The sequence below is a fragment of the Triticum aestivum genome, chromosome 1D, assembly GCF_018294505.1.
Source record: "Triticum aestivum cultivar Chinese Spring chromosome 1D, IWGSC CS RefSeq v2.1, whole genome shotgun sequence".
Lineage (NCBI taxonomy): Eukaryota > Viridiplantae > Streptophyta > Magnoliopsida > Poales > Poaceae > Triticum > Triticum aestivum.
Window position 1 is genome coordinate 79,045,783 of NC_057796.1, and position 10,308 is coordinate 79,056,090.

A 10,308-nucleotide genomic window follows, 5' to 3' on the forward strand; every position below is an offset into this window, starting at 1 on the left:
AGAGTTTTCTCGGTACCAAGGAGCTATCTCAGGAACCATTAAAGAAGGAAATAAGTCCTTCCATAATAAGGAAGGAAAGAGAGAAAAATAAAAAAGGAAAGATGAGGGATTTCATGTCTCTTGACAGAATAATAAGGAATAAAAGAGACAAAAATAAAGATGGAAAGATGGCGGGGGATTTCATGTGGAAAGAGGAGGGAGATTTCATGTCGTATGGCAGAATAAGGAAGGAAAGAGGGCGGGGATTTCATCTCTAGACAGAGAAAAAAATGGAAAGTGGAAGTTGTCCCCCATAATAAGGTAAGGAAGGAAAATACAGAAAACTAAAAAAGGAAAGAGAGGGTCTCCAAATGGGATATAATGGCACTAAAGTCTCCGTGCATTGGAATACCAATAGTAGCAACGGGATCAGGCAAGTTGAACTACTTTTTATATCTAAATTGTTGACGTCAAATTATACTCAAAAGCAAATTATGTTGGAATTGTTTAACACGCGCACAAAAAAATACTATGTCTAAATTACAATAAACAGGACTCATTCATGTACAATATTTTTCTGAGAACAAAACAAATCTTTGCTCTTATTTTTCTGCTCGACACGCTAGCCCCCGTCACAAACTATTCCAATGCTCCTAATAAAAGTAATTTTGGTCACCAAAGCACAAGCAGTCGGACTCCCTGTTGTGTGCGACACAAACTCCGCACTTTACTTTGTTATATACATTAGCCACTGATGGAGGATCTTTGTACAATGCTTCTAATATCATTGCCCCGCAAAAAATGCTTCTAATATCATTGCCCCGCAAAAAATGCTTCTAATATCATTGGACACAAATAGTGCTATGCTACCCAGTCCTAAACCTAGCCAACACTGGTTCATGAAAATCTTTGTTGCCTCCGTAGTGAAGCTAGAATGTTGTACTAAGACTTTACTATTTTTATTATAGTGCGATATTTTGGGGGATCACTAAGCAACGTCAACAAATACGTGAAGAGATACTCGCGACCATGTAGATATTTCTGTGATTTAAATTGCACACACCTACAGTACACTTACGAATTCCTTTCATGGTTATGTTTTTGCACAACACATTTTTTCAGTCGTGGGAGGAGGAGGAAGAGTCTTGAGCTATTGGGTTTTTTTCTTCTTCCGTTGCAACGCACGGGCATTTCTGCTAGTCTCTCCCTAATAATAAAGCACGGATCGACTTCTCTCCCTAATAATAAAGCACGGATCGACTTTGTCGGGTTCACCGTCACAATACGCTTTCTTCTCGTGTTATAATACGCTTTTACAATTTGTATGGACAAAATCGTAATAAAATCGATATAGTAGGCTTTCTTCTCACATAGTTCGTCGTCCGTCATGGCGCTTTTGCGAAAAAGTCCTTCCGTTTTGAGGAAATCAACCCGCAGTGCAATAATAAGTGATTTGCAGGAGAATAACGATTCGATCGTTTGGGCAAACAGGACTGTCTTCGGCCTCAAGGATAGACGCACGGTATGGAAAAAACAAACAAGGAGAGATCAGGCATGACTCCTCCTGAGAGCCACGATGGATCTTGCCTCCACAAGCTACATATTATGAGCAAAAATCATCGTCACAAATCCGATTCCTTCCTCCTCCGCACGCACGAAGCCGCCGCCGCTGCTTCTCACCTCGCCGCTAGATCGGAATCGAAGTTGTTGCTCAAATCAAGAGAGAGAGAGAGAGAGAGAGAGAGAGAGAGATCGGATCGAGATTGAGATGCCACGAGGAGCGCTGTCGGAGATGCCAGGCCGTTGCCTTAGGCGGAAGAGCCGCCGGCAAGGAATCCACGTCGGGTGGCTATCCGTGGCCTCTCAAGCCCTCTCTTACTCCCCCCTCCCCCACCTCCCACCGCCCAAGCGCCGTCACCTCACCTTCCACAGGCCCCCTCGACCCTCGGCTAGACGCCACGGCCGGGTCGCCACCCCCTCCCACCGCGAGGAAGACGACGGCAGAGCAAGGCGGCAGCGCTAGGCTGTACGTCGAGCCTCCCTCAGTGGCCTCCGTCCTCCATACCGATGCTCCGTCCCCCGTTTCAATCGGCTCTGCTGCAACTTCGCCTGACGACCGGTGCTCTGCCTTCACCTGCGCTGCTTCGGTCTAGATCGATACGGCCCTGAGCTCCACTCCATGGCCCTCTTCTGCCAAACCCCGTACAATCTCCTCAAGCCAACTTGCTTGTCAATGAGCCTAGCACCGCTAGCAATTCGCATGGTCTTTCTCTCCTGAAGATATGAGTTAACTTTCTGAAGCTATGCATACGACATCAAGTATTACTTGGAGTTATGAGGTAACTTCCTGCCGCTTCCTGCACCTATGCATACAACACTATGTATTACTTTTCTTTGCATGAGTTAACTTTCTGAACCAATGCTTCCTGTACCTCATTGGCGAGATTTAGGATAGATCCGTAGGGCTACGCAACCCTTTGCTTGGCTGTGTTTGTGTGTCTCGCTCACCCGGTTGTCGTGTTAGTGCTTGCGAGCTCATGTCTGTAATTGCTACAATCTATTCCTTCTATCAATACAATGATACGCAAGTCTTTTGCGTATTCGCTAAAAAGAAACTTTCCGAACCAATGCTTACGGCATCCGGGATTCGTCAGGCTGATGTCCTTCTTCGGAGTGTATGCAGCAACAATAACAAATGGTTTTTCTGAATCAAAATCAATCAAGATTAAACTTTGTTTGGTCGGATTCGCTGTGAATTGGTATGGGTTGACAGATGAATTGCGAATTTAGGAACTAATAATGATATTGATTTCCCGCCGCTGCTGATTTCCCCGGAAAGTGCAGCACCGGGCCAGGCCACGCCCGAGGCGAGCGAAATACGCTCGCAATCGGCACGTACACGTACGCCCTCCGCCCTTCCCCGTCTCTACCTGGCGGCAAGTCTGTCTCGGGACGCAGGCTGAATCGGATGAGACTTGCGAAGCTAGATCGGGGCCATCGACCCAATCTTCAGCGATAGATGGAGCTATACGTGCGAGGGAAACCCATTCGGCCATCCGTCCAATGACTTCGCATGTTCCGCCGAAACGAGATTGCAGTGAGCAAGCTTGCCTGTGTTATTTGCTCTGCCAGTGTGCAGTTGGTGGCGACTGCCGTGCGATTGCCGTTTTCCCTTTTTCTTTATTCGATCTACTGCTTCCTAATTGTTTCTGCACCCTTGGTCATCCAATTGAAAATTAGCACCCTTGGTCATCCAGTAGTACATTTGGTTTTGTTTGCTGCACCGTTGTTTCTGCATTTCTAATTGGAGAAATGTTTGACTCAATTCTTCCTACTTATTGGTGTAGGAGCCCAGAAAACGATTGGCAATGCAGGAGGGTTATTCAGTGACTGTTGGTCCCTAATTTGCTTATATAATAAGGTGGCATAATGGGTATTGTTATTCCACAACTTCCTCCACAGAACTTACGCTATTTCTGAATCCTGCCAGACTTGATACTGCAGACTGCAGGTGTGATTAGTCATTAGTGTGTTTTCAGCTCTGCATATTATATGGGCCCAGTTTAATATATTGTAAATGATTGGCGAGTGAATTCCTTAAGCTGGCTGGGCGTACTGAATTTGAACAGGCCTACTATGCACTAAGAGTCTCAATACAAAAATTATATGAACAAGGTTAATATATCGTAATATTGGCATGTGGATAAAAAATATTGGATTTATAAACTCCATCTGTTTAAACAATTTTAACTACTGCCAATATTGGTATTTATCGCAGGGAAATGAATCTTCTATTGTATATTCGATGAGTCTTAACATGCAGTAGTCGTGTAACTGATTTGCATCTTCGTAAGTTTTTAGGTTTATGAGTTTTTCCGACAATTTTATTTTTAGCCACATTTTGGACTTTGACAACTTGCCACAAAATACATAATTTTTCCATCAGATTAAGATAGCAAAGCATGTATTCAAACTTTTCCTGTTTAAATTACGTTATGCTTATTTTTTTAGTGTTTGGGTAGATAACAACACACCCCACAAAAAAAGATAACAATACTGATGTTTACTTATTTTTCTTTGTAAGATAAACATGATTCTTAATACTGAGTTGATTCTTCTATTTTCAGAGCAAATAATAATTTGCAACCGATCAATTGTTTATTAATTTAATAAGATTTACAACTTCTGCATGTTATGAGAAGATTGTGGATAATATGCTTTTAGTCTTCATTTTAGCTCAGCCACCTCCGTTCTGATGCAGACCAATCTTGCCACGCCCCAACCTCTCCCCTCCCAACCTCGTCGTGCCCCCCACACATAACGGACTTTGACTCGAAGAAGAGTCCCTGTGATGTGCGTCTTTGAGTCGTGTCTGATTAGCAGATCTTCAGGGGCACGGGTCCAGACATTGCCGCGCCATAGAAAGGAACCACTCGACCGGAGGCAAATACATTGCATCACAAGTTGCTCCCGACATCGCCGTGCCGCAAGTTCCCAACATCAGCCACCGTAGCACAGGTTCGTTCCTCCCTAAATTTTCTTTCACATACGACCAAATTGATAATCGAGGAGAGGGAGAGATGGCGCCGCCAGCGAGTGGATACAAGGGTGGCGCTACTGCGTGGCTGAAGACGGGAAGGCACTCGAAGGGATGAGATCCTGCTTTAGGGGAGAGAGCACATGGCAAGCTTGGCGCTGCTGCTTGAGGGAGAGAGATAGGCAAGGAAGAGAGCAGAGAGATGAGGGATAGAGAGAGCAGAGAGAGAGGGGCGCTGATTGCTGCAAATTTAGATAGATGTATGGTGCTTCTTGTATAATGTATGTTGCTACTGATTGATGCACATTTAGATAGAGAACAGAGATATAGCTTGCTACACTCCCATCGATCAATCTATATGTAATAATAAATAGTACCCAATTCACATCCAGAAAATTTGCATCTGTCATCAAGGAAAAAGACATTCCTAAGCCCTTTGGGTTCTAATTGCAAGGTTAAATAATTATTCTAACTCTCTGAAATCTACCAAAGCTAGGCAGATAGATAGACTCCTTTCCCGCTGCTAAGGGAGAGCAAGAAACTAAATCAAATGATTGTTTTTTTTCACCAGCGCCCTTTTTTGCGGGTACTGGCGTCCGGCGCATGCATACAACCATTCCTTCTTCTCCTCGGAACGTCAGGTCGGTCGGAAAGAAAGCGCGGTGTAGCTGGCATCAGCATCTCTTGTTAGGTTCGCACGCACAAGGGTGGTGGGTAGGTCTCTTTACGTGTCCCGCGAGGCAAGGAATTCTTCGACCAATGATATCATGGTATCAGAGTCGCCGATCGAGATTTCTCATGGCTACCCATTACTCTGCAGTTATTTGGCTCATCATTGTCCACAAGTTTCCGACATACCTCTATACAATCTCACCGCTCTACCAACTCCGCAGGCCACCCATACTCCATACGCCGTCGTACAATCTCGGCGTTCTACCAACATCGCTGGACCACTGTGCTCCAGCAGAGGTACGCCTATCTCATGCCAATCTAAAGACGGTTATGTCATTTCTATTAGAGTAGTCATTATGTTATACGACTTCTAGTCCAAGTCAGTTTTGTACCCCTACCCCAAGTCGGTTTGTACCCTCTTATATACTCTTGTATGCCGCACCAAATCATCAATAAGCAACAGTTTTATTCAGCTTTCATGGTATCAGATACCGGTCCCAGGGTTTAGGGTATGGCTCCGCCAACGCCGCCGCCGCCGCCGCCGCCCGGCTACTTTGAGCGCCGGGCCGCACTCATCGCCAAGGCTGCCAACGCCGCGGCCGCTTCTCTCTCGGCCCTCACCATAGCTCCACAAAACTACCCTGCACCCATCCTCGCCGCACCAATATCTCTTGCTGACACAATCTCCGACGTCAGCCCCTACATCCCCATAGTTCTTGATCTCGCCGCCCACAGCTACTACCATTGAAGACATCTCTTCGATCTCCACCTCGGCCGCTGCAACCTGCGCTCGCATGTCGCCGCCAACTGTCTTCCCCGCCCCGACGATCCGCAATGGTAGAAAGACGATCTCGCGATCGTCCAGTGGTTCTACACCCGCATCACCACCGAGATCTTCAACATGCTCGATCACGACGGCGCCACCGCTGCCAACATCTGGCACTCCCTCCGTCAGCTCTTCCAAAGCAACACCGACGCTCGGAAAAACGCTCTCCACACCGAGCTTCGCAATATGGTGCAAGGAGACGCCCCGGTGAACCTGTTCTGCCAGCGCGTTAAGACCATTGGTGATGAGCTCCGCGAACTCGGCGATACAGTTAGCGACTCACAGCTAATCAATATCGTCGTCGTCGGCCTCAGCGAAGACTTTGACAAGCAAGCCTCGTTCATACCGATGATACGGCCCCCTCCTACCTTCGCTGAAGTTCGTTCCTTGCTACAACTCGCGGCAGAAACACAAGCTCGCAAGGACTCTCGCCCCAAGGTCTTTCATGCTGCGGCTCGTCCTCCTCTGTCGTCTACACCAGCGCCGCCTTCCATGCCGGCTCCTGCCGTCGGGCCGTCCGCATCGTCATCTGTTCAACCGCCCCCAGGCTGGCGTCCTAGTCCGAACTACCGCGGCAAAAACCCTATCTACAGGCCGCCGTCGACTCGTTCGGTTCCGCCTACGACATCACCAGCACCGAGTCCTGCACCACCCACCAGTGCTCCATCTGCGGTTGTATGGCGGCCTCCTCATGATCCTTGGACGGGGCTTGTTCAAGCATGGCCCATGCCCTGGTCCGCTCCGTCCACCCTCGGTGCTCCGCCGGCATACTCAGGTGCCTGGTAACCCGGCCTTCGGCCGCCTACTGGTGCTCCCGGGGTTCTCAACCCCCAACAGCCGGCCAACACCTATCACGCCGCCCCGACATATGCTCCTTATGGTCATTACACCACCGACGGCGGCGCCTACTACACACCTCAGCCGGCCCTGCTCCCGACGCCACCCCCACCACAGCCGGCCAATGCCTACTACACTCCCCAGCCGGCCCTACTGCCTTCACCATCGTATCCGCCGGCACTGCTTCCGACGCCACCCTCACCTGCGACGCCGAGCTGGGATCAAGCTGCCTTTCTCCAGGCCATGAATAACTTTGCTGCACAAGGAAACTCAGGTACGGATTGGGTCTTTGATTCAGAGGCCTCTAGTCATATGTCTGCATCTAGTAATTGGTTATCTTCTTGCACTAAATCTCCTTTCCCTTCCATTATCCTTGGAGATGGATCATCTATTTCTATATATTGTGTTGGTCAGGCTCAACTTCCCTCTTCCACCAAACCTCTTTTACTTCGCGATGTTCTAGTTGCACCCGCCCTCATTAAAAATCTTATCTCTGTTCGCCAATTTACTTGCGACAATCTAGTTTCGGCTGAATTTGACCCTTTGGTTTATCTGTGAAGGATTACCTGACCAAGGCCGAGATCGCTCGCTTCAATAGCTCCGGTGATCTTTATTCTCTTAATGGAGTTCCTGCCGCCATCCCTCCAACATCCATGCTGGCCTCCGTCGATCTCTGGCATCGTCGCCTGGGCCATCCCAACCCCGCCGTCTTAGCTTCTATGCTTAGTGAATTTACCATACCATGTAATAGGGACTCTCATAATTCTGTGTTTTGCGAGTCTTGTCAATTAGGCAAACATGTGCGTCTTCCCTTTAGTTCCTCTAGTTCTTGTAGCACTTATCCCTTTGAATTAATACATTGTGATTTATGGACCTCTCCCATTGCAAGTGTTTCGGGTTTTATACTACCTTGTTATCCTAGATGATTTCACCCACTTTGTCTGGACTTTTCCTCTACGCAACAAATCCGAGGTCCATTCTCTTTTCCTTAATTTTCAACGCTATGTGTCTGTTCACTTCTTCCTCCCAATTCGCTTTATCCAATGTGACAATGGTCGCGAGTGTGATAACATTAAAAATCGTACTTTCTTCTTACAACATGGCATCCTGCTTAGGTTCTCATGTCCCTACACCTCCCCTCAAAATGGTAAAGCAGAACGCTCTCTTCGCACCCTCAATGATATAGTTCGCACTCTCCTCATTCAATCATCTATGCCTCCCAAGTTTTGGGCTGAAGCCCTACACATGGCCACCTTCCTTCTAAATATTCGACCTTCTAAAACTAAACCCAACACTACTCCCTATTATTCCCTCTTTCTTTCCCACCCCGACTACTCCGCGGTTCGTGTTTTCGGCTGTATCTGTTTTCCCAATGCCTACGCCACTTCTGCAAATAAATTGTCACCACGCTCTATCCCATGTGCTTTTCTCGGCTTCTCTGACGAGCACAAAGGCTATCGCTGTCTCGACCTTCACACCGGACACGTTCATGTCTCTCGTCATGTCACGTTTGCTGAGCATATTTTTCCTTTCTCACAACGCACTACTACACCATCCAACACCCCTAGCTCCGGAAACACCCCCTCTCCCCGTCCTTTCCAACTATATACTCCCCTACCTGCCGAACACAACTTATCACCACCACCATTAACACCACCATAGCCAATCCCAACCATACACTCACCCCACCCGAGACGTCCCCAACACCCCTGACCCCTGCTCCCTCCCCAACACCCCCGGCCCCTACTCCCACTCCACCACCCAGCCCTGCTCCCACTCCACCACCCAGCCCTACTCCTTCGTCCGACTCTTCCGCTGCGCCGGACTCACCAGTACCCACCTTACCCCCTCGTGCTATTCCTACAGCAGCCCCGATTAATGATCATCGCATGCGTACTAGGGCCAAATCAGGATTTCATCAACCCCAAGACCGCCTAAACCTTCATACCTCCGTATCTCTCACTTCTCTTCCAAAGAATTACAAAACTGCTCTACTCGATCCCAATTGGGCCGCTGCCATGCAAGAAGAATATAATGATTTACTTCAAAACAACACCTGGCAACTTGTTCCTCGTCCTCCCAATACAAATATTATATCTGGCAAATGGATTTTTCGCCAAAAGTTCCACTCCGGTGGGAGCCTCTCACGATATAAAGCCAGGTGGGTTTGTCGTGGCTTTTCTCAGCAACAAGGAATTGATTACGAAGAAACCTTCTCTCCTGTTGTTAAACCTAGCACCATTCGCACCGTTCTTAGTGTTGCTGTCTCCTCTTCATGGCCCATTCACCAACTTGATGTTAAAAATGCTTTCCTCCATGGTTCCCTTCAAGAAACTGTCTACTGCCAGCAACCTCTGGGTTTTGAAAATCCATCCTTTCCAACTCATGTATGTCTTCTTCAGAAATCTCTCTACGGTCTTAAACAGGCCCCACGAGCTTGGTTTCAACGCTTCTCCTCCTTCATTCAAACAATAGGCTTCACTCCATCTCTCTCCGGCACCTCTCTTTTTGTGTATCATCAAACTTCTGACACTGCCTATTTACTTCTCTATGTAGATGATATCATTCTTACCGCCTCCTCTCAAAAGTTCTTAGATCATATTGTCTCCCTTCTTAGATCTGAATTTTCTATGACTGACCTAGGACTCCTTCATCATTTCTTAGGCATTACTGTTGTTTGAGATTCCTCCAGCCTTTTTCTTTCCCAACGCCAGTATATTCTTGATCTTCTTAATCGTGCTGGTATGCTTGACTGTCAATCATCTCGCACTCCTGTCGATACTAGTTTTAAACTTTCGGCTACCGGTGAACCCTTTTCCGATCCTACTCTCTATCGTAGCCTAACAGGTGCTCTCCAATATCTCACCATTACTCGTCCTGAAATCTCTTTTGCTGTTCAACAAGCATGTCTCTATATGCATGATCCCCGGGTTCCTCACTATAAATCATGTTAAACGCATTCTTCGGTATTTAAAAGGAACTCTCAATCATGGTCTCCACCTCAATAATTCTTCTCCAAACTCGCTTACCGCATACTCTGATGCAGACTGGGCTGGTTGTCCTGACACTCGAAGGTCCACTCCCGGTTTTTGTGTTTTTCTTGGTAACAATTTGATTTGTTGGTCTTCGAAAAGACAGGTTACAGTCTCACGTTCGTCGCCCGAGGCTGAGTATCGCGCTGTGGCACATGCCGTTGCAGATACAATCTGGATTCGGCAGTTACTCTCCGAGCTACACAGGCCTATTGAGCAGGCCACTATTGTCTACTGTGACAACATATCAGCAGTCTACATGACCAGCAATCCAGTTCAACACCGACGCACAAAGCATATTGAGATTGATATTCATTTTGTTCGTGAAAAGGTTGCTCTTGGTCAGGTTCGGGTGCTTCATGTTCCCTCTACGGCTCAGTTTGCTGACATTTTCACCAAGGCACTGCCTACTAAGCCGTTTCAAG

General features: G+C 47.4%; 1 long non-coding RNA gene across 1 annotated transcript; it reads left to right on the forward strand.

Moving 5' to 3' along the window:
* The first annotated feature begins 1,520 nt into the window (after nucleotides 1-1,520).
* Nucleotides 1,521-5,660, forward strand: LOC123165725 (uncharacterized). Its single transcript, XR_006483105.1, has 2 exons — nucleotides 1,521-2,318; nucleotides 3,327-5,660. It is a non-coding gene; the product is annotated as an uncharacterized lncRNA (long non-coding RNA).
* Nucleotides 5,661-10,308: the final 4,648 nt, after the last annotated feature.